This window comes from Gossypium hirsutum, chromosome D08 (genome assembly GCF_007990345.1).
Source record: "Gossypium hirsutum isolate 1008001.06 chromosome D08, Gossypium_hirsutum_v2.1, whole genome shotgun sequence".
Classification (NCBI taxonomy): domain Eukaryota; kingdom Viridiplantae; phylum Streptophyta; class Magnoliopsida; order Malvales; family Malvaceae; genus Gossypium; species Gossypium hirsutum.
In genome coordinates this window covers 41397668-41423962 of record NC_053444.1, presented here as the reverse complement: position 1 = coordinate 41423962, position 26295 = coordinate 41397668, and the positions used below count along the sequence as shown (strand labels likewise).

General features: G+C 29.8%; 1 long non-coding RNA gene across 1 annotated transcript; it reads left to right on the top strand.

Annotated features, from left to right (window-relative positions):
• The first annotated feature begins 17908 nt into the window (after positions 1–17908).
• LOC121219805 (uncharacterized) lies at positions 17909–18771 on the top strand. The gene is made up of 2 exons (XR_005916706.1): positions 17909–18131; positions 18296–18771. It is a non-coding gene; the product is annotated as an uncharacterized lncRNA (long non-coding RNA).
• The last annotated feature ends 7524 nt before the right edge of the window (positions 18772–26295 follow it).

Sequence of the window (26295 nt, the reverse complement as noted above, 5' to 3'; positions counted from 1 at the left end):
ATGTCTCAAAGACAAACTACTATAGGTTGCATTAAATGCATGAAAAAAATGCTCGTGTTGGCTAGAATCCATCCCCAATGTTCATAAACATCTACAAACTTGTTCCTTGATAAATACACTTCAAGAAAACTTTAAAACAAAAGAGAGAGATATCCAAGCATCAAGATTGAGAGAAAAGTATTCAAATTTTTATTATTTCATTTATTTGGAAATATTCTCTAAGAACTTAGTGTCAAATCTTTTACCATTCACATATCTTTGTTTTGAGAGCTTAATTTTTGTAAACGCACACTTTGTAAATGTCTCTTTGTTTACTCTCTTTCATTTCACCAATTGTAAATTAGATGGGTTTTAATTGAGCTACAAAAACTAGGAAAGGTTCTTGTTAAACCATAAAAACTAAAGAAAAGGTTCTATCTTAGCTTTGTGAAAAGGGATATGGATTGTAAAAGCTATATCTTTTCCTTGAAAGGTATCAGTCCAAGTATAGTGAATTGGGAAATCCTTGGGTGAGGTATACCAAGGTAATGGAGGTAGGCAATTGGGGTCGAACCATTATAAATCGAAGTGTTCAAGTTTTTCTTTCAATTTCCTAATCCTTTAGAAAAGTTTGCAAAGAATTTTAAAATACCAATTCACCTTCCTCTTGGTATTTTCGGGCCTAACACTTTTGAAGATCAGGTAGATGTTGGCTTATCTAAAAATTGACAATAAAAAAATTGTTTGTGGAGAATTATGGAGGTTAAAATGGTCTTAAATATTTTTATCCAAATTCAGTATCACCCGTAATGGTTATTCTTGGGTGTGTGCTCAAAATAGGCATTCAACAAAATCACTGAATAGCACATTAAGTGATATAGAATTTAGTGTTAAATATCTAACCCAAAAAAAAAGGAATTATTGTTAGTTATGTAATAAAAGGAATTAAATAGCCATTCCCTCCAACCAAACGTGCTATTAATTCACATGTATTACTGAAATACGTATATCACCATAATACTTGTACTTTTACATATCACTTTTGTAATCCTTAGTAAATCTTAGAGGAGTTCAATAATTTCGATACATCGCAAAGATCCAGGTCAAACATGAACTCCCAGTTTATAACGAAACTCTAATAATGGGAACTCTAGAAAAAGTATACGGGAACTCCAATAAACACATTACATTGCCAAATACTCCTCTCATAATCCCCTTCAAACCTCTATGTAACAGCCTATTTTTCAGTGGTGTCGAAACCAGTGGTTTCGAGACCACAAATCTAACGAGTGAGCCCGTAAATATTATTATTTAATATTAAGTCAAATATAGTATTATATTAAATTTTTATTTAATATTTTTTGTTAATTGGACAAATAGCTAAGTTCAAGTGGTTTGTCCCTAAAGTCAAGTGGCTTTGAAAAATAAGGTATAGGGACCTCATTTCTATAAACTGAGCCCGTAAATTTTTTTATAATATTTACGAAGTTACAAAATAGGTATATTTAATTTTGATCCGAAAATTTTGACGTTCAGATAGTTAATTAAGAAAAAAAGGATTAAATCGTAAAAGTTGTAAAAATTAATTGCTATTAGATTTTATTAATTAAATGACTTATATAATCAAAGTGGGAGGATTAATATCGTAATTTGACCATAATTTAGCATGATGGAATATTTATGATTTGAAATTAATTAAATTACATGTTATTTTAATTATATATGTTAAAATGTTAAAATAATAATAATATTAAAAGTAAAGCATAAGTGAATTGTTGTCATCTTTCCCAATTGAAGTCTCCCTCTCTGAAACTCCATAGTTTCAACTTCTCCAAGTTTCGTTCTTGCTTTTATTCATGCATGTAAGTCTTTCGGCTATCAGTTTTTCGTAAATTTTATGTTTTTGAGATTGTTGTAGCTTAATCTAGCTAACCCAAGGACTAATTCGTAAAACTGTTAAATATTTTGTGTTATGCCATCGATGATTTTATGATGTTTTTGAAGTTTGATGATAGATTTTCAAAGCTTGGTAGTTAAATAGAACTATTTGGTAAAGTGATTCTGGTTAGTTTTAAGTTTAATGACTAAATTGATGAAATAATAAATTTAGCATGAAATTATTGTGAAATTTCAACAATTATGGGTTTTATATGTATAAGTAAAAAATTCGGTTAGCTTGGTTTTGGGCTTAATTATGATAATTGTAAAAGTTTTGGGTTTAGGGACTAAATTGAATAAAAGGTAAAAGTTTAGGGTAAAAGTGTAAAATGTTGATAAAGAGTTATATATGTGAATTTAAGTGTTTTATAGTATTTTAATTGGTTACTTGAATGAAAATATTATATTTAGATCAACAAACGGATTAGTTGGTTGATAATCACAGAAAAGGCAAAGTCGTCGTTGAAGTGTTCATAGTTATTGTGATTAGGTAAGTTCATAATTGGTTAAACTAATTAGTTTTTGTTTTCGTGATATAATATTTATCTATATATGTTTTGATTGAGTTCATTTACTTGTTCAATGGTAAGGGATAAAATGGACTAAGTTGTAATGTTAATTAAATTAAAGGTTATGTTTGAAAATGGGAAACTGTAACACCCTTAACCCGTATCATCACCAGAACAAAGTTACGAAGCATTACCAGAGTTTACGATTCAAACTAACAAAAATTTTAAACATTTCAATTCATATCATTAATCATAGCAAAAACAATTAATAGCATACATATAGTCCCTTATATGAGCCCTCGAGGCCCTAAAAACATTTTAGAAACAAGTTGGGACTAAATCGGAAACTTATATAATTTTTCAAAAAATAATGAAAATTTTTAAAATTGCAGGGGTCACACAGCTGTGTGGCCATTCAAAATAGGGACACACAACCATGTCCTAGCCCATGCTCGTGTAACTCACTGACTTAGGTCACACGGTCAAGCCACACACCTTTGTGCCGGGCAGTGTACCCTACGAAATGACATTACATGCCCGTGCACCAGGCCGTGTGCTAGGCCATGTAACAACCTGACTTGCAACCCTTTGAAAGCTATAGGGGACACACGGTCGTGTCGTCTAGCCGTGTGTCATACACGACTAAGACACACGCCTATGTCTCTTCCCGTGTGGACGAAAAATAGGTAATTTCCAAGCCATTTTTCTCACCCATTCATGTATGTACCTGCAATCACTTTTGCACAATTGAACAAGCCATAAAAATGCATCAAAACCATGCATAATCAAGCTAACCAAATATGATGCATTTGCATACAACCAATATGCCCAAAGACACCTCAATGACAACTTATAAACATATATAACCATGTGTATCATTTAACCAACAATTATCACTTTTATCACATACCAAATTCACATCCACAAGTACCAAATTACCATTTAGCAAATAGCATCATAACTCATATATGCCAACTAAATTTTCACACCAAAATGACCATATTCACTTCCATCATCTAACCATCCATAAACTATAAATTCAACCATTATAAGGCCACATACACATAACAATGTATTCAACCATTTCAAACATTCAAAATACCAAATTCTCAAGTCAATATAAGGCCACAGACACATAAAAATGTATTCAACCATTTCAAACATTCAAAATACCAAATTCTCAAGTCAAAACACATTGGACAAAATAAATGGCTACTTCAACAACCAAAATACGTTTACATGCCATTATAATCGAACTTAGAAACATCCAAAAGTACCGATATAGCCGATGGATAGTGTGATATAACTCCAACAAGCTTCCAACTCGAACAAGCTTCCGATTGACTATAAAACATAGAAAATAACACAGAGTAAGCATAATTGCTTAGTAAGTTCGTATCATGTAAAACACAACTTACCATTTAATCACATAATAGGCAAATTAACTTGCCATATTCCAACCACAATTTGGCCAAAGCATAAGCATGTACACCAAACATGTTAGCCATTTAAACACATAACATAGGCAATATGCTCTTGGATGAGCACAACATTTTATCATGTATCAAATTCATATATCCTCCATATCAACTCTTAATATACCATGTATTACCATTTCAATGAAATTCATATGTGATTATGTCATAGTTCATATCGAACTCTTACCGTCCCCTTTCCAAATCATGCCTGTTGAACCATTTAAAATATCATTGGATACCCAGGATAGCTCACATTGTGCTAACTCATATAATTGTAATCCGTCAAATCCTGTACATGCATGCTCACACGAGTTGTGAAAATGGGTCTACTCACACGAGCTATGGGTCGGACCGTAGCTACACGATGCTGCTCACACGAGCTGTCGAGTATCTATAACACATGCCAAACCTCAGCCATCGGTAGGACATTCAAGACCAGTACCCGAATCATGTAAACCCTAATGACATGTCATTTGTATCCTACAAATTTCTAATGTTCAAACAGGGCTCGGTAATCGTCGTACGTCGTTGGATATGCGATCAGTATTTATATATGGCAATTCACAACACATGTATAATTCAATTGAAAACATATAAATACAATATAATTCACGAACTTACCTCAACGAGTAAACGTAGATACGAATGCGACTAACCGAAACTTTATCTTTACCCTGATCTAAAGTCGTACAAGGTTTGTCTTAATCTAAATGGATAAATTCAGCTCAGTTCAATAATTATTCTATTCAATTTAACCCAAATTCATATTTTAGAAAAAATACAATTTTGCCCTTATACTTTTTATTTATTTTCAATTTAGTCCCTAGCTCATAAAAATGGAAATTCATGCAATTTAACCACAACCCATCATAGCCGAATATCAAATAGGTCCCTAACAAGCCCTATATTTCATTTATTTCATAATTTCACCATGTATTTTTTCTATTTTTCAATTTAATCCTTATTTGACAATTTCACCAAAAATCACTTATCAAAAGTTGTTTACCTAACAACAACTAATCATTTTCTTTCATAAATCATCAAAACTCATACATATTCATTAATGTAAAAACCCTAAAAGTTTAACAGTTTCACAAATTAGTCCTTGGACTAGTTAGATTAAGCTACAAAGATCTTAAAAACATAGAAATCATTAAAAATTGGACAAAAATACATACCAATCAAGCAAGGATAGGAGACTGAATGCTAAAGCTCAACAATGACTTCCCAAGCCCAAATTTTCAATTGAAGATGATAACTTAGATTTATTTACTTAATTTATCATTATTTACTAAATTACTTTTATAACCTTTAAAAACATTACAAATTTCACTTATACCAAGCCATCATATTCCACTATCAACATTTATGGTCTACTTACCACAAAAGGACTCATAATTTAAGGTTCTATAGTTATTTAATACATTTAGCTACTAGAACTCAACTTTTGCACTTTATAAGATTTAGTCCTTTTTATCAAATTAAGCATTCAAATGGTAAAATTTCTTAACGAAATTTTTATATAGTACTACTATCATGCTGTAGACAATAAAATAATTAAAAAGATAAATATTTCAATGTCATATTTATGGTCCCAAAACCACTGTTCCGATTTAACAAAAAACGGGTTGTTACAGAAACTACATAGATGAATTCATGTTATGAAATAATGTGTATATGACTAAATGATATAGATATGAAACACGACTCGTATGAACCTCATGAATTCTTAGGATACAAATGGCATGTCATTAGGGTTATTATAGTTTCGAGTGTTGGTCTTAAATGTCCTATCGATGGCTAAGGTCCTGCATTTATTGCGGATTCTCCACAGCTCATGTGAGTAGCATCTTGTAGCCTAGCATCCCGACCCATAGCTCGTATGAGTAGGCCCATTTTATAGCTTGTGTGAGCATATTTCCCACATATTCGACGTTAGTTCATTTGGTTCATCGGGTGAAGAATGATTTATGAAATGGTTATATGAATCGGTTATGTGAAGAATGATATATGAAATGGTTATATGAATCGGTTATATGAAAAATGATATATGAAATGGTTATACAAATAAGTTATATTAAAAATGATGTATAAAATGGTTATACGAATCGATTATATGAAAAATGATATATGAAATGGTTATATGAATCGGTTATATGAAAATAGATATATGAAATGGAACACTGGTTATAGATATTTGAAGTGAAATGTGAGTTGTTAAATGAATAGGTGATGGTTGAATTGAGTTTAAATGTGTTTACTTGTAATGTTTATGACATGATAAAGTTATATGTTTCGTATATGTGAACTCACTAACCTTGTGAGATTTGTCGTGTGCTTATAGGAAATAAATGAACTAATGACCTTGTTTATGAAATTAATTGCGAAATATTTTAGTTACAACAATTACGGTAAGTCAAAGTTTAAGTTTAATACGAACTTACTAAGCTTTATTTAAGCTTACTCTATTTGTTTTTTCTTCTTTGTAGATCGTCGGATATGAGCTATCGATTGGATTGCTTTTGGAGATCACACTATTTGTTAACTCTTTCGGTAGCTAATTGTTTATTTTGGCTCGGTTATTAGTGGCATGTAGATAGGGTTTGGTAATGTATGGTTATAAGAAATTTGATTATGTTTTGGCTTAAATGATTGTTGTTTATATTTGAATTGTGGTGCCAATGAGGGCATATTGGTTAGGCACATAGGTTGATTGTGAATTGGTATGTTTTGGCACATTTTGAATGGGTTTGAAAGTTGGTTAATGCATAGCTTAGAGTCTAAGTTTTGGTATGTGACATGGCTTGTATTTAAAGGTGTTTTTAGGCACACACGGTTTGCTACATGGTTGTATGCCTCACACGGTTGTATGATATGGCCATATGGTTTCTTTGATTTTTAATGCAGGATGTCCACATAGTCACAGTATGTTACATGGTTAGGCCACACGGCCTTGTTCTTGAGCCACACGGGCTGAGCTTTGTCACACTGTCTGGCCACACAGCCGTGTGGCCCCTGTTTTCACATAATAGTTTCAATTTAGTCTATAATTGTTCCTAACTTGTTTTAAATGCTCCATAAGCTTGATTTAGGTCCGAATATGATTGAATAACATCGAAATGATTGTAATTGAATTATGAAATGAATTATTTCGTTATTTATGACTGGTTAGTGAACAATGTTAATGTTTTACATTTGTAATACCTTATAGCTTAGGTCGAGCGACCAGGCTGGGTATAGGGTGTTACACTCCACAACACTAACCCGATTCCCATTCGAACCCCTAGCCCCTCTCAACTCCAAAATCATTTCAGTATCACATATCATATATCCTATGATCTCACTAAGGCATTTATTTACATATCACTTTTATAACATACTTGATATATCATACATATATCACTTTATATCATAGTAATTATTCACTTTGAATAACATAAACAGATTCACTACATTTTTATTTCGCGTGCTCACTTTATTCAAAATTCATAATTTAAACATAACATATATTCACAACACTTAGCGCTTTAGATTTAAATTCACTATCATTGAGCACTTTACTTTCTTATAACACTTCACCTAAATATTTTATTTCACTGTTTTAACACACATAATAACCTTTGAACATTTTACAAGTTAATATTTAAATTCAAGAAAATTCAGTAAGTATTATACTACTTTACACCTAATTATTATTACATAACACTTCATTTAAATCTTTAATCACAATATTGGTTTCACATAACACCTTTTATACACTATACAATTTAGTCCTCTTTATAGGAATTTCACTATATTACATCTATTCACTTATCAATTTATGACAAACAAAAAAAATCACTCTTTATAATTTAATCCTTAATTTCATAAAATTCACTAATCACTAAATTATCACTTTATCATTTCTTACATTCCTAACATACCTTTAATTATATATTCACCACTAAATTCAATATACATATTAAAATTTAAATACTCAAATATTCAAATTCAATTAAGTACTTATCTATTTCTTCACTTGAACTCAATCGTTCTCTTCATTTTCCTATGCTTTGCTTCACTTTCTCCTTCAGCTAATTGATTTTCATGGTAGAAAATGTTTCCATAAGACTCTAGGATATGAAATTTGGCTATGGTTTGAGGTAGAACTCAAGGAAAATTCATGGAAATTTTTCATTCTTTTTCTCTCATTTTCTTTCTTCCTTCTTTCTTTCTTTCTTTCTTTCTTTCTTCTCTTTCCTTTTTATTTTTTCTGCCCCAAGCTGCTGCCATTCAGCCTTCTAATTGTGTAGAAATTCTACACTTTTCTTTTCCTTTCAATTTAATCATTATCTTATCAATCAATCACATTTTAATACATTTATTGTTTAATTTCCATTAATTTTATCTCTCTTTTACACCTCATTGCATGGAAATTTTAATCACATAATCATGTATCCAAAAATCTATTAATAATGGTAAAATCGCATCTAGGCCGTCACAAAATGGGAAAATTATACTTTAATCCCTATACTTTTCCACTTTATTCAATTTAGTATATATCTCAAATTTCCAAATGTAACACCCCTTACTTGAGACCGTTGCCGGAGTCGAGCACGAGGCATTACCTGACTTAACTTACTAGTTCGAAGCATAAAAAATTTGTTTTAAAATTAATTCACTCACATTCAATCAATATGTCCCTAAAAGAACTCTTGAGACCCTAAAACATGCAACAGAAATGGTTCGGGTCCCAACCGGGAACATTAAAAACTTTCCGATTACTTAAACAAATAAAAAATAATTTATTTCACTATTCATAATAAAACTGTCCACCTGCGCATTAGTCACTAAATTAATTATAACTCGAGTTAAAAAACTAAAAATTTAGATCCGTAAATTTTCTCCGAAACTACACTCATATACCTTCTTACCATAAAATTTTTAGAATTTTTGGGTTGGTCAATTAGTACAATTTATTAGTTAAAGTCTCCCCTGTTTCACTGTTTGACAATCCTGACCTCTCATCACTAAAAATTAATTATCTCATTTTATAGACTTCATATGGTGATACCACTTATTTATACTAAAAATAGACTCAATAAGTAATCAAAACATATAAATTATAAATTCTAATTCTTTCTGTACAAGTTTTAATGATTTTCTAAATTCAGAACAGGGGACTTTAGAATTCATTCTGACCCTGTCTCACTAAAATTCAAATATCTCATAATATAAAATTCTTTTACCCACACCGTTATTTTTCTATAAAAATAGACTCGATAAGATTTAATTCTATATATCATTAACTCTCTAATTAATTTTATATTATCCTTGATGATTTTTCAAAGTCACGTCACTGCTGCTGTCCCAAAACTATTTCATTGCAAATTTTTACTCTTTCATAATTTCTAGGTATAAACTATCACCTAGGCATTCATAATACCAAACATATTCTTACTTAGTCATTTTAATAGCTAAACATTATCACATATTTACACATCATCCTTTAGCAATATCATAAGGACACACATTCAAAATGACTAAGTCCCTATACGTGCCATAGCTCAAACATTGATCATCATAAAATACCGAGTTGTTGTTGTTGATAGTGTAAGCATTCTCCGACATCTTTAAGATCCCCGAATTAGCTTTGCAATACTATAAAATAAGGAAAATAAAGGAAGTAAGCATAAAGCTTAGTAAGTTTACAAGCAAATAAATAACAACATTTAACACAAATAAATATACTCAAGTGTCATGATCTCTAATTTCCTCTTTACTTAATCTCTTACTCGTTCACTTACTTGTTTACTTAGATAACTCATGATTATAAGTTACTCTTCTCTTACTGAAATGTTGGTTCTCAATTGATAACATAATATGTTCTTAACTTTTATAACTCACCTGAATTTGTTATTTATGCTTTTACCTGAACTTTCATGGAACATAATTTGTTTACTAGCTCGTTGAGCCACATTGGAATAATAAGGATACTTGGGTTTCTTTTCTGATAATAACATGCCAAAGCCATGTCCCAGACATGGTCTTACACGGGATGTTTCTTGTACTGTCAATGCCATATCCCAGATATGGTCTTACATGGGAGTTCTCATATCGGTGCCCATGTCATGTCCCATACATGGTCTTACGGGAGACCTCTTATCTCGGTGCCAACACCATGTCCCAGACATGGTCTTACATGAGACCTCTCATCTCGGTGCCAACGCCATGTCCCAGACATGGTCTTACATGGGACCTCTCATAATCTCAATGATGCCAATGTCATGTCCCAGACATGGTCTTACATGGGATCTCTTTACCCAAATGTCATGACATTTGTATCTGATATATTCTTTATGTTTCAACGGGACTTTTATCACTAATTCTCTATCATCTCATACTTAAGTCAACATTAAATAATTTCATAAAATAAATACATAAATTATGGAAAATAGCAGCATTAATAATAATTATTGAAATATTGCATTTATTTACCGTAAACTTACCTCGGTACAAAATTTGACCAAATCTAGCAACTTAGTCCTCTATCTTTTCTTTCCCCGGTCTAACTCCGAATTTCATTCTTCTTGATCTATAATAGAAAATTTATATTATTTAATATTCACATTCATCAAAACAATCATTGACTCGAACTTTGAGAAAATTACGATTTTGCCCCTAAACTTTTGCATAGTTACACTTTTCCCCCAAAGCTCGAAAATTAAACATCATCTCTTATTCTTATGTTTTATGACATGCTGAACATTTTTCCCTTCTATGGCAACATCAAATTCCCACTCTAGCGTGTACTTATGAACATTAGGTATTTTTACCAATTATGTCGTTTACTCGTTTTCACTTAAAATCGACTAGAAAAAGTTGTTTAACATAATTTCTAGCTTCATATTCTATTATAAAACATCAAAATAAACATATTTCACCTATAGGTATTTTTCCAAATATAAACCCTAGGTTAAATTATTGCTAAAATAAGCTAAATCAAGTTACTAGGACTCTAAAAAAGTAAAGAACATTAAGAACGGGGCTTGGGATCACTTACTATGGAGCTTGAAAGTTTGAAAACCCTAACTATGGCTTCCCCCCTTGTTAATTTCGTCCAAATGAAGAAGATGAGCACAATTTGCCATCTTTTTCCCTTTTAATTCATTTTAATTACTGAATTACCAAAATGTCCCTAACTTAAAAATTTTCTATTTCACTTATCTTATGTCCATTTTTGTCCATAACTTAACCAATGGTCTAATTACCATATAAAGACCTCCAATTTAAAATTTCATAACAATTGGACACCTCTAACATGTAGAACTCAACTTTTGTACTTTTTACAATTTAGTCCTTTTGACTAAATTGAGTGCCCAAACGTCGAAATTTTCGAACAAAATTTTCACAAAATCATTCCGTGAAATCGTAGACCACAAAAATATAAGAAAAATAAAATTTTCCTCATCGAATTTGTGGTCCCAAAACCACTGTTCCGACTAGGCCCAAAATCGGGATGTTACACCAAATCCACATATCAATACATATCCATATCAAATTCATAAAAAAATATTTCTTAAATTTTCGCCCTTTTTCTTAAAATAGTAAATTTACATAGTCCTTTAACTTCCAAAATTCTATAATTTAGTCCTTACTGAATTTCATTATTCATAATTTCTCTCGAAATACTTAATTCACCTTTAAAATACTTGTCCTTTCTTAGAAGCCAAAATTTTGGGGCATTACACATTCACCTACTTCAAACATTTTATCTCAAAGTTCCATTATACCTATAATTAAAATAGCTAGCATGATTACTATGCTTCGCATTGGATTGATTATTTATTTGTGTGAAATTATGGAGTAAAAATTTGAAAGTTAAAATATACTCTAATCCTATTTTTACTCTTAAAGATTTAGACTCTACTTTTTGGATTTAAAATTTTAGGTCCAATTGTTGCCACTGTTAAAATTCCATTGATGACACATTTTAAAATAGGTTGATTATTTGTTTGTATCAAATTATGGAGTAAAAATTTGAAGGTTAAAATATGATCTAAGTCCCTATACACTTCATACAAAAGTTTAGTCTCATTATTTTATTTTTTAGGAATTTAGTTTCTCTACTTTTCAAATTTAAGAATTTAAGTTTAGTTATTACCCCGTTAAATTATTTAGTTAAATTCAGTGTTGTGGCATTTTAAAATTAAACAAAAATCACTTAGTAATAATGTAATAAAAATTTTATGTTGAAAATGCTTATGTAAATTAAAAAAAACACACATTCGAACTCGTCATGATAGAATATTTTTTATTGGATTAATGTTCTTAAATTATATTTATAAAATGGAAAAAAATATGGATGTCCATGTGTCAATAGAAGGAAGGTCTTTTTAACCTTACTTTTATATATAGTTACATAGATAATCCACCTAAACCTTATATTTTATTTTCATTAATCATATTAATAATAAAATAGGATATAATTAGCTTTTTTTGTGAGAGCTATGATCTCTTATCTATAAGCAAAGTTAAATTATGTGTAAGTCATATATCTAATGTATCAATTTATTAACTTGCTATTTTGAGATGCTTTAGCGATTGGCACATCGAAGCGTACAGATCATACATATACAATAGTATACTTACTCTAGATTAAGGTTAACAAGTACCATAAGTGAATTAATTTCTAATTGAATTTTTAAGATGTATTCAACTAGGATTTAATATACCACGGGCCCATGAATTGCTCAATATACAACTAGAATAGAGTGTCTAGGTGTTGTTTGTTCTGGCCCATTAGCTCTCAAAGTCCCCACCAACCTACAAGGTGTTGTTTGTTTTGGCCCATTAAACCTCATAGTTTCATTCACAGAAGGCACCTCACAGATTGAAGATAGTTTGAGCTCTTGTATCAGAATCTAGTACACAACCCATGTGAGATACATGGCTCCTTGGCGGTGTCTGCTTAATCGTATCATTAAATATGAAGATTATATATGGTGTGCCCGACATTATGATTTTAATATGGCTTTCCATCTAAACGTAATATATACTGTCTTTTACCAATATAGTAGGAAATGGGTAAAAGTGGAGCCTGAATGGAATCCCATGTCCCAACCTAAACCTTATAGAGACGTGCCACCTAACAATGAGTTTTTCTTGTTTCCGGGCTTTGCCACTCACATGTGATGCAAGATTGAAGCAGCAGTACTCTTTTGTTTTCACCAACGTGTACAGAATCAAGACATCTATCATGTGCTTGTCTCATGTCTCTACTTTCATCTCTAGCGTGCGACTCATTTAATACATTTGTTTTGGTGTTCCACAAGTGTACATGAAGACTCCGAGCAACCATTTCTCCCTTGTACTTGAAGGTTATGTGGTTTGTCGTTTACTTTGAAGGTTGAAGGTCGGAGAGTTGTTATTTCAAAAAAAAAAATTCTAGCTAAACTTTTCTCTATTAATTTATATATATTTGAAGTATGTTAATTTATGTTTGCTATGTGACATAATGTGAGGCTATCTTGTGCCACAACTAGATTGGCTATTAGTGCTATTATGGCACAAACTAATTGTGTTAGTGCGAGAATATTAACTTGGGTGACGAAACACAAGTTTAGGTACTAATGAGGTACTTGTGGACAAAGTTCAAAGAGTAAACTACATATCAACTCTATAAAATATATCTTATTATAAAATATATTTCAATTGTCAAACATGCTACTATAATATTTGTTGAAACATTTTTAGAACATATATAGTGTTCCAATAATTACAAATGAATAATTATAAGTAATCAAAAATTATGTTACTTTGTTATTAATCAAGAGTTGTCATTATTCATAGTGATAGATTATGTCTATTGTCACTGAAAGTTATATTACTTGATTATTAAAAAAAATTATGATTATTCAAGTAATATGTAATGAATATTTTTTTTTCATTCTTAATAGATGTGACTATCCAAATAGATATCTAGTTAATGGTTATGTATCTATGAAGAGACATGATAACTCTTATAGGTAGGAGTGAAATTTTATTTGTATGGTACACCAAAAAGAACTCAAACAAAGTTTCTATGTTCTCCTCTATCTTTTAATATTCAAAGATTATTTTATAAAGACTTGTTGCAGAAATTCTCTATAGAATTTGATACTCTAGATTTGCTTTGCTTAGTGAACTATTATCATCATACGGTTATTGGGTTTCATTGTATCTTCGAGATTTATTTGCCTTAACTCTTTTGCATACAAAAATATAGGTAGGATTGAATAGAATCTTAAAGATAGTGACATAGTTATATGTTTTGAAGCCTTTGTTAATTTTTCATAAGTTTAATTTATCCCCACACACCAACAATCATTTGTAACAAATATAATTATGATGTATTTGTTTCATTAAAAACAACTTTTAAAAAAATTAAGAAAACTTACTAAACAATGTAGAAAATATTAGCTTTAAATTAATCTTTAATCTCCTCTTAACAAATTTAGAAAGAAAAAAAAAGCAATGTAGGGCTTTGGTTGTTGTTGTCGTGGTCAACGAAGGAGTCAGCAATTTCAGACTAAACTTGAGGAAAAGCCCCAGGAAATTAGGCTTTTTGAAGAAAACACAAATGCTGGCCTGACTTGAAGCACTATAAAAACTGAATGAAAAGGGCTTTGGTTATAATAACTCAATAATGTTCCAAAGGCAGTGGAGTCAGTTGCCTAACAGTACCTTAACTAAGTTTAATTATGTCAATATCTTTCAACTAATGAAATGCCAAATTGCATAATTATATAAGTTGTTACAAAGATGGGACATTTGGGTATATATAAACATACTCTCTCCAACTCATATGTGGGTGCATTGCATTAGGGAGGAAAAAAAAAGGGAAACAAGCAGTGGGTGGTGGTGGTAGGTCATGGATATATTCTTCTTTAATTTTGGTTTAGGTACTGACAGATCCTCTAATGATAGGGGAAGAGTAGTCTAATTCAAATGTGCTGTTTTTCACTAGAATATCTTGTTTGTTTCTTGGGAAATCAGAGGCGGGGAAAAGTGATGAAAGGATCTCAATTAGGTATCAATTGGATTCTTTCCAAGTTTTTATACCGTTTCAGTTAGGTATATTATCATACACCAACAACAAGATTTTATTCTAATGCAACTCTTTTGTATCTCAGCAACCAAATTGCTTAGCATATCTTTTGGTAGTTTCAATGTCCACAAATCACAAAGCTGTTAAAAAAAGAAGTAAAGATTGTGGGTATCGAGAGATTGGAAGTTAATGAAACCAAAACTTTAAATTATTAACCATTTTTTGTTTATTAAATCAATAACTTGGTTTACATTAATGGGGCTTACATTGAATCTTAAAATGGACAACACTAACATTGATTTTTAAACTAATGTTATAATTGATGTAAGGAAAATTTAAGTATAATTTTTGAAGGTTTAGATTATTGCCTAAGTTTGAAAGTCTTTTAAAAATTTAAGAGGATTTGGATAAAAAAATAGGTTCATTTAAAATATGAGTCGGGTTCGGGTTTGAACATTCAATACCCTAGCCCATACCAATTGGGTCCATTTTCTAATATATTATATTATGTTATTTTTATACATTATGTAAATTACAACACAAAAAAAAATCTATACAATATATAATACTATAATTTAAATATTAAGAAAAAATTAAGTTGCTTATATATAAAATTTTAATAAATGAAATATATATTTATTAAAATTTAAATTTAAAATAATATAAAATTCTTAAAATTAGTATGGACGAATCTAAAATAGGCTTAAGTTAACTAAAATTTTAAACTCATATTTCGACTAAGACTAAACTTGAACAAACATAAAATAAACGCAACTTGACCTCGAACTCCATTCACCATCACCACCTCAAAATTCAAGTAAATCAAATTTATTAATCCAAACATAGCTTTCTTAAAAAAGAAAATAGAAGAGAGGAGAGAAAGAGAAAGGTAGGATATGGAGCTTCATCTATCTTTGATATTCTAAAATTGAACTAATATTCCTTTTACACTTTTTCCCTTCTTTTGATTTTCATTTGATGGAATGCATATTTAGAAATTCTCAAGAATAGTGTGAAGTTTACAACCTTGTCTGCTAAGATACCCATTAACAAAATTTAATACTAAAATTATATATTCTAGTATAAAAATGGAGGTGGAAAGATGATTAGTCTCATCAATTCAAATCTAATTATATAAAAATTAGTTTTAGAACCCCCAAACCCCTAATTTTAAGTGATGGAGGGGACCCTTCAAGATTCTACTCTCCAAAAGAAAAAGTGTGACAATCATTGAAGAATGGGTAGTATTCTATTCAATCACACAATTAATCTATATATATGCTTTTGATATTTATATATATGTAGAATGGGAAATGAGTGAGTGGGAATTAGTAATTAAAGGGTAAACGTGCCGATTAAATAAGTACCATGAGACACGTTCCACTTCCAAGCTGCCTCATTAGTCAAACAGAGTTGGCTAATCATCAAACAACAAAACCAGAGGGAGAAAGAGACTATGTTTTTATAGCATTAAAATATTATTATTATTATTAATTAATTAAAAAAATCTTATACAAAATCCAAGGTTTGATCCTATTCATCACTCTATCCATTTTTATTTGTATGAGACCAGTCCAAATGAAATCAACTTTTTGATCTAGGGAAGTCTTTTTTTTTCATGTTATAAATATTGAATTTTAATAATCTTATACGGAATTTCAACTTTTTTTTATTGACAAAATTCTATGCATAGTATGTTCAACCTTCATAGACGTTCACTTTTCTGCTCTCTTAGCTTAGAGATGATAAGTGATGGTAAAAAAAAGTCGGATATTTAATACTATTCGGGCTTTTTATATACAAGCTATCCTAGTTTAAGATTAAGACATAACACCGGTTTTTATTAGGGTTGAAAATGGTACTTATAGATCAACTATTAAAATAAGAATCTTTATATTTGTTAAAATGTAATAAAAGTATTATGGAGATTCTTATACTACTAATCATATTGTATTTTGCATTATTTATTTAAAATTTAAGCAATTTAATCCTTATATGTTAAAGCAAAATGCAATTTCATCTTTTCTGTTAAAATTTTTATTTATTTGTATTATTAAAAACTGGTGTGACTAATGGAATAATTAGAAAGTGACACATGACATGCCACATGTACCTTACACTAATATACAAAGACTAATTTTTAATAGTAAAATTAGATAAAATTTTTAATAGAAAAATCAATTTACTCTTTAATTTAACATTTAAAAATTAATTTATCCACTTTTAAATAAAAAACGCATATTATAATCAAACTGCTATTACATAGTTCTCTGTAATACTTTTAGAGCTAAAATACTAATGAGTAATTAAACCCTTATTATTTGGTTTGATTCAACAAAATTGGGTTATGAAAATAATTTCTTAAAATTCGGATATTATAGGCAATGACTTTAAAGAAATATTAACAATAAAGAAGCTGATAAAAGAGGCAGGGGGAACGCTAGTAGAGAAGTAGAATATGATGACACTTTCTTGAGCCTTGCCTTACTGACCAAAAAGGGCCAAACAACAAAATAGAAGAAGGGAGAGAGACAGATAAAAATTTGCAGATGTAAATTAAATTATTGACAAGAGTGGGGCAGGCTGATGCAATGGAAGTCTGGAAATTTGCAGAGAATAGCAAAGATTCAGAGTTCCATGTACTGCATCCAGTGTTTTGCCTGGCGGAATCTATTGTTGGGTGTCAAATCCCTCCCCCCCCCCCCCCCCCACCCACCCCATAACCGTGTGCTTGTTTTGGACATATTTCATTGCCTCAAACTCGGTATGTTGGCCTGTAAATCACTTAATTATTCACTAATCACATATGTGGTTTTTCTTTTTCTCCAATGCCATCAAATTAACAGCAAACAATGGACCATATGTGACAAATTATTGGCAGTGAGGACTATATATTTAGGCCACGCCTATGCATACCATGCCTGCTTTTTAAACTTGATAAGGAAGGTCTACAGTTTGAAATGCGCAAAGTTCTTGCCCATTTCTCACTATGATTATTTCCTCTGATCATCTTTTGCCCCAACTTTCCCAACTTTTTTTCTTTTGGCACCAACAGAAAAGCTCACAATCATCTAGCAGATAAAAAGGAGATCTCTGATCCGATGTACATCTTTTTTTTGCTTAAACAAGTCACAGCATGCCAATGATCCCATGCATCAGGTACTATATAATGGCACACTCTTTAAAGCGAATACATATAAATTATTAAACTCAAACCAGCCACAATATGATCCTAAATCCCAATGCTATATACGGACTAATATATATATATGAATCTTTAACAACCCCGTGCTCACCGATATCCTTAATTCCCCCACGATCAGGAAATAAGAAGCACAAGTGGCACTAATTGGTGCTTACAAGGGGAAACTATTGTGAAATAATCATATAAAAAAAGCCATGAATTTTCTAGTAACAAAGAAATTGCATTTGTGGAGAAGGAATATGAGGTCATACTCAATCAAGGTCCCTCCCATGGGGGGTGGTGGGCGCTTGATGAAGTGCTCCAAAAAGCTGAGTTTTCCTGACTATCTTTTTCCTTTTCTGTATTAATAATCTTTAGAGTACCCCCACCATTTATTTATTTATTGATTTTCTTTTTTATCAAAAAATAAAAACTATGACAGATTACAAGCAGCCAAGGTGCCATTAAGAAATCATCTACACTCTTGCTTTTATTATATAAGCTCAGCTTCATTCTATGCAGAGACGATGAAGAGTACATGTAAACCATATCTCTTTGTATTTAATATATGTATATTGTGTAATTAATTTCATGATTGAAAAGTGGTATTTTTTTTAGTTACTTAATTATCATTTTGATTAAAGATGCACTAATTTAATTATAATATTATACAAGCTCATCCATATAAGAGCCAAAAATTAACCCACAATCCCACATGTGAGTGCATGAGTGAGTGAGATGTGGTATTTTGACAGATTGAGTAGTTTGTTAATTAAGAAATTAATAATGAAAGGATTTGAGTTGGATGCTAGGTATGCTAGAATTAAATAAATAAAGAAAAAAATTTATGCTGTTATTAATCAATTTGCAATCTGAACCTGTAAAAGGAAAATAACTTGGATTCTTTTAAATATTTTTGTAAATTAAAGTTTTAGAAGGCACAGAAACCGCCTGTAAGGTATAAAACGGAACTGTAAATGAAGTTTAATCATAACATGAGATTTGCCTAGTGAATTGATCTAATTTTAGAATTGTTGTTTTTTACTGGAGACTTTTATTCTTAATTAATTACATAATGCTCTCACATGTTTGGATAATCGTTGTAATTAGTAGGTTAATGTAATTGGAGCACCTTAATTACACTTTTTAATTCTTAGAGAAGTGTAAGAATTCGAGTAATTACTTAGGTAATTACACTCAAATTCTATTTTAAAAAGTTATTTTATACACGTTATAAACATGAATGCATATAAGTGTTTAGGATGGTTACGGCAAAAAGAATTATATTATAAATCCTAAAATTTATATTATTTATATCCTAAAAAGTTTCTAAAGTTTAGGCAAAAAATTTTATTGTGAAAAATAATTTATATGTTATAAAAGTGTTATAATACATATTTATAAAAAGTTATGGCTAAAAAGTATTGACATAACTTATTTATGTGTTTGTTCTATATCTTATAAAAATAATATATTTATTCATAAAATTGTAGTTTTTTTTAAGTCATAATTATTTATAAAAATAATAATTTTCTAAAGTTATGACAAAAAAATATTATTTATAAAAATATTATGAAAATTTTGGATAATTTGTAAAACTTTTTTATAAAGGTTATCTATTATAAATTTTATTATTTTTGCTTAATTTACATATTATAAAAAAGATATAACTTAGCATAAGTGTTTATCCAAATTAAGTTTATATAACTTTTATAATTAAAGTTATAGACTATTTGAACTATGAATCCAAATATTATAAGGTGCTAATTATGCAAATAGGAAAGATTTTCCGGCACCATATTGTGGGATATGATATCATTTGAGAAAATGGTGCCAAGCACAAACACTATAGATAGCTCACAAATTTTTTTAATTGGAGACATTTAAGGCTTCAAATTATGGTTGAGAAGACATTTGTTGTTTTAAAAATATTTTTCATATTAACACCACCACCTTAATATAACATAAAAATAAGGTTAGATCTTACTAGCATGTTTTATATTTCATAACTTCAAGCATAAGTGAAATTGAGATAATCCGTACTTCGAAGAGTACATGGGAGAAAGAAATATTGATAATCTTAACGATTCATACTCAAATTCAGATTATGACAAACTCAATCAAGAACCAACAGACGAGGATAAGAAGCATATGCTAAATATTAAAGAGGGAATAACCCAAAAAATATGCACTAGAATAATTAGATAAAATTGCATATGATATTTATTTTTCTTGTTATTTTTATTAGTAATCGTATTATCAACTACTTTTTTAGACTAACATAATACATATGATGATTTGATTTTAGTTTTCATTACTTGCTTAGAAATTACTTTTATCATACTAATATCTTTTATAGTAATTAAAATTAAAAAAATAAATTACGTAACAGTATAATTACATTTTGTTCTACCAAACATGACATGAGAGATTACGATGTAATTACAGTCTATTAACTAAACAACTCTAGAAAACACAAATTTTTATAATCACAAAAGAATGTAATTATACTCTCATTCAATTACTGTGCAAAAGCTTGAGGATTTAGTATGTTGATTCTCAAAATTATAACAAGTGATATAAGTGTGAGTGATACCTTTAGAAAGAAATAATATAGATTTTCAAAAGAGACTAAAATGAATTTTACAATTACAGATTATCGAAATATTCTAGTTATTATATTTACAAAGTGTTATTATGGGATTGGAATTTCACGTAATGAATAATATTTATAATAAAAAATAATTTAATAAAAGTGAAATAAATATTGCCATCAGTTATAATATAATGAAAATATTTATATTAAAAAACTAGATTATGACACATACTCATCATGTGATTAAAAAAAATTTATGTTAAATATATATTTTTTGAATTTTTATGTATGAACTAAATGAAATGATAAAGTTGAATATTTAAAAATTGTAATATTTTGGATTCAAATTTTTATCATATATAGATTTTTATTAATTTTATATAAAAATATAAAAAATATAAAAACACTCTCATAATATTATAAATTGCCTTTTAGGTTTAAGTTTATTTTTATAAAATAATTAGTTTATTGATTTTTAATATTTTATTTATTAATCTATTATTTTAGCTTTAAAAATAAAATATTAAAAATAATCTTCAATTCCACTTTTTCTTCAAATTATTTAAAATTGAAATTGAATAGTAAAATTTAACAAAATTTAATCAAGTAAAAGTAAAAAAGAAAAATTCAATATAGAGGTAAGGCTTAATGGTAAATTTTCCTTTAATTCAAAAAAAAATACTAACAAATATCAATCAAAGCAAAATAAAGTGAGAATATTCATATAATGACAATATTTCACATTAACCTTTTTTTATTAATTTTAATATAACAATAAAAAACATTTTAAGTAAGAATTAATTTAAAATGATAGGATATCGCTTATCAATACATTGAAATAGTTTTTATGAATATAAAATGTTATTCAATATTTATTCGACTTTTTTTATTTAAATATTTTATTTATTTTAATATAATAATATTTTGAACTCTAAACTTATCGAATTGTATTTATTTTTATGTTAATTATATTCGATGATTTTTTTATCTAAACTTTTAATTAATAATATATTAATAAAATATTTTTAATTTTTAAAATTAAAACTAAATAAAAATACTATATATATTATGTTGGGTCGAACTCGAATAATGCAACGAACACAGACGAAAATCAAGAAAATTGGACACAAACATTTATATGGAAAAACTTTTTCGAAAAGGATAAAATACCCCGAGTAAGAGAAAGCTTCACTAAAACGACAAAACCAAAAAGGAGAGTACAAGATGGAGAAACAAATAAACCTAGAACTCGAAATACAAAGTTTCTCCAAAATTCCCACAAACTCTCTTAATTTTGTTGTTGTTATTCTCTCTCTCATCTAGGGTTGCTAAATGGCCTATTTATAGGTTGAAATTCGTGTACAAGTATGACTAAAGCGTCCCTAGAATAATCAGAGTTTAACTAGGAGAAGAAACCATTAAGTAGGGAACACGTCGCCATGTTGTGACATGGCTATCGGCTCGTCAGGACACCAAGCATCGCATTGTCGGGACGATGGGTTCTTCTCGTCGGGATGTGGTGTGCCGTGTCGTTGGGATGTCGGCTCTTCCTCGTCTCGACATCGACTCTGTTTTATCGGAAATACAAGGCACACTCTACATATTAAAAAAAGACTCAAATAAGAATTTGTAATTGTATAAGTATCTTAATTGAATTTTGGTTTCTTGAAATTAAAAACTTAAAATATTAAAAATGTTTTGGATTAATATTTTTTGATACAGTGATACAACAAGGAAAAGGTATGGAAGAGAGGGTGGTGGTTGTCACAAAAGTCGATTCACCCAATCAAAGTGGAGAGCTAGAGGTTGTAAAAGGTGGAGGTGAAGAGAGTGCTAAGGTTAAAGGTTGAATGTAAGTTGGCGGAGTATTGGCTTGGTATCTTTGGAGAGTCGGTCATTTCTTCATCGTTCCTAGAGGTATACATAGGCGGGGTCTCATGTAAGGTGATGTTAACGTGTTGGACTAACTATCTACCCATCATTACGGAGCGTGTGGGGTGAATGTCTGTAATGGGACAAATCTCGTCATTTATTCTGACTTGATGATATAGAGCGGTTGAGCCCACATGATGTTTGGTAACCAACAACACCACGTTCCCAATGAAAGCCTGGAGACTTGGGTATCAGATTGCTTGCATTTTTCCATATGGACGTGTTGGAAGGTAGGGCTTATGAGTGACTTCCCAATTCGTCGCCAATTGGTTTATTGTTTGGGTGTTCTTTTGGTTCGCCACATGTCCTTACATGGATGGGGTATAACAATATTATGTTTAAGATAGCAATATGGTAATATTACTTTATTATAGGTTAATATGTTCTTTTATTGTCTGGTGTCATTATCATTCAAATGTGATTCAATATTTCCTCTTTGTGAACCATTAGTTTAATACTATTTTCTTTTTGTGATATGTTAACTTACCGATGTTAACAATGTCTATTTAATTTGAATTAATATAAATTATTATTTGTTGATAGGAAAAATATTAAAATAAATAATAAAAAATTGCAATTATATAAAGTAAGTATTATTAAAAATCAAATAATAATAAAAGTTAAGAATATCAAATAAAATGAAAATTTTATAATAAAGAATAATTCTTGTATATTAAAAAGTCGGATTGATAAAAAGAAGACTCAAAATAAAAATTTGTAATGGTATAATGTTTTCTTGAATTATGGTCACCTTAAATTTAAAAATTAAAATTAAAGTTACAAAATTTAGATTAATATTATATTTAAAATATCAATATGATAATATTATGATAATATTTAAAATACTCAAATGAACATGCATAATTGTTTTATACTAATACATTTATGTATAATGCTAAATCTTAATTTTAATTGGTATACAAATGTAATATTAATTAATAATTAATCTAAAATAACTGTCGAAACCGTTTTTTTGAAGAACAAAGATTTTAGGTTGTCAACTTTAAAAAATGAAAATTGGGAGTCAAGCCACCAATCTTTTATTGAGGTGTGATTGGATCACCTAAAAAATTGGCTTTGGTCTACGAGTTTTAGAAAATGGGTCCGGGAGTCGGTTACGTATGAGGAAGGATTAGCACCCTCATAACGCCCAAAAATTGGTACCTAGTTAATTAATTAATGTTTTAATGTCAAAAATTTGAAAAAATAATCTTTAAAAACTTAAAACGTTACGTATTAAGACCCTTCTCAATTCAGAGAAGCAAAAATGCCACACCCAATGTGTTAGGGCACAACATTCTAATTTCCTCCAAAATGAATTAGGTCAGAATACTCGTATAATGAAAAAAATTAAAAGAATATCCATTTATCCAAGATTTAAGAAATCACACCCAATACGTTAGGGCACAATTCCTTTAAAATCCCAAACTCGGAATATTTCCTTTATTATTTTTTTAAAAAAATCTTCATTTCGAGAAATCAATGCGTCACATCCAATACGTTAGGACACAACGTGTTGAATTCCCAATAATGAGTTCTTATTTTTTGATTAAAAAGAGAAATGCCTGATTGTTAGATTTAACGAAGAAAATCGGAACTCAATACGTTAGGGCTCAATTTCCTTGAAAATCCTAAATACGAGCATTACTTCAATTTTTTTAAAAAAAAATTTGAAATCGAGTAAAAAATGTGGTGCTACAGTAATTATACAATGCAATAACAAATATTACAATGGCATAAAAATAATGTAAACATATAAATAAAAAAATAAACAAAATATAAAGAATAAAAGGCACATAATTTATGTATTGAAATTAAAAGACATACATATAATTAATATATGCAATCTTAGGCTATGAAACTCATATATATAACATCAATGCATTCATGAAAATAAAGGGAAATAAAATTAAAAAAAATATTATAGAGTATATAAAAAAACATACATTAGCATTTTTATGAAAAAATATTCGTATAAATATATGAATATACCAAATTGGTTTTAAGTAAAATATATATATACCACGCATATAATAAAAAAATGGCTAAAAATATTAATATGTATATATATATAAAATAAACATATACGTATTGATATAAAATAATGAAAAAAAATACATTACATTAAAAATATACATATAAATATGTAAAACTATATATATATGAAGAAAAAAAACTAAATAAAGTAATAAAGAAATAATAAAGAAAAAAAACTAAATTGAACTATAAATAAAAATATAGGACAAATTTGCAAATACTTGAAGTTCAGAGGTCTAAATTGAACGCGCGAATTATATAGAGGGGCTGGAAGGGAAATTTTCCCTTCTCCTCTAAAACGACGCCGTTCAAACAGGGCTAAATTGAAATCGAAAATGAATTAAAGGGCTAATTTTAAAAAAGATTAAGCCTAATTGAAAATATATTAAAAGGCGGAGGGGCTAAAGGCGCAATTTGCCCCTCCACATAAAAACACACGGATCCTGGGTCCGGGTCGGGTCGATGCACGGATCCTCCCCTTTAAAACGGTGCCGTTTTCAAATGGCTATTTAAGCCTAAAATTAAAACAAAATTTCATTTTAAAAACACATTTAAAAAAAACCAAATTCTCAAAAAAAACACTCTCAGCCTCTTGGTCCTCCGGTCGTTGGCCGATCATCGGACGGTCATCGGCCCTTCACCAGCCACCGCGCTGGCCACCGATCTCCGGCGGTGGCTCCGCCTTATGCGGTGGCCGAAAAATAAAAAATCCCAAATCTAGTCTTTCCAACACTCTTGATCCTAGATCCGGGCTCAAAATTCTCAAAATCGACTAAAAAAACTAAAAATGCCCTAGAAACCTTTCGGATTCTAGCCGTCCATCATCGGAGACAGTCCTCTTCCTTCCCACGGTGTTTCAGAAACCAAAAGCAGGTGATTTCTTTCCTTTTTTATTTTGATTTTCTTTACATGCAGGTGAAAATAAAATAAAATAAAAATAAACATAAAAGTAAGAAAGGCGAAAAAATGTAAACCTTTTGGACTGATTTTAATCTTGGTATTGCTTTGTTGAAAGTAATTGTTTTTTTCTTTTTATTGATTTCGATCTCGGGTCCTTGTTACAGTGTATTCAGGGCTATTTTATAGCCATAATAAAAATAAAAATGAGGAAATAAATCTGTCCATATTGATTTGATTTGATTTGATCTAGATTCCTTGATTTTTCTTTCCTTCCTTGTGTTTGCAGGCGATTGCATGGAGATTTGGCCCTTGGCGATGGTTGCGGCTCTATTGAAACCCTAGGGTTTCTGTCTGTAATTTGGGCCACCGTAGATTGGGCCTTTATTTGTTTTATTAATTGGGCCATACGGGCCTACTTGTAAATGGACTGTTTCTTTTGGGACTATTTTTTGTATCCGGGGTAAAAATTGGGTGTTACAGCTGCCCCTCTTTGCTCATTATCGTGTAACAGGAACATAGCAAAGACTTTAAAAATGCCCAATTTTGCCTCGTCATGCTGGACCTTGGTACTCTTCCTCTCCAAGTAGCCTCAGTCTTTCATACTGTATCTTCAGAAGTACAGAAAACTAGTGCTTTAATTTACTCCACTGCAATTTCAGGGAGATACGATTTGG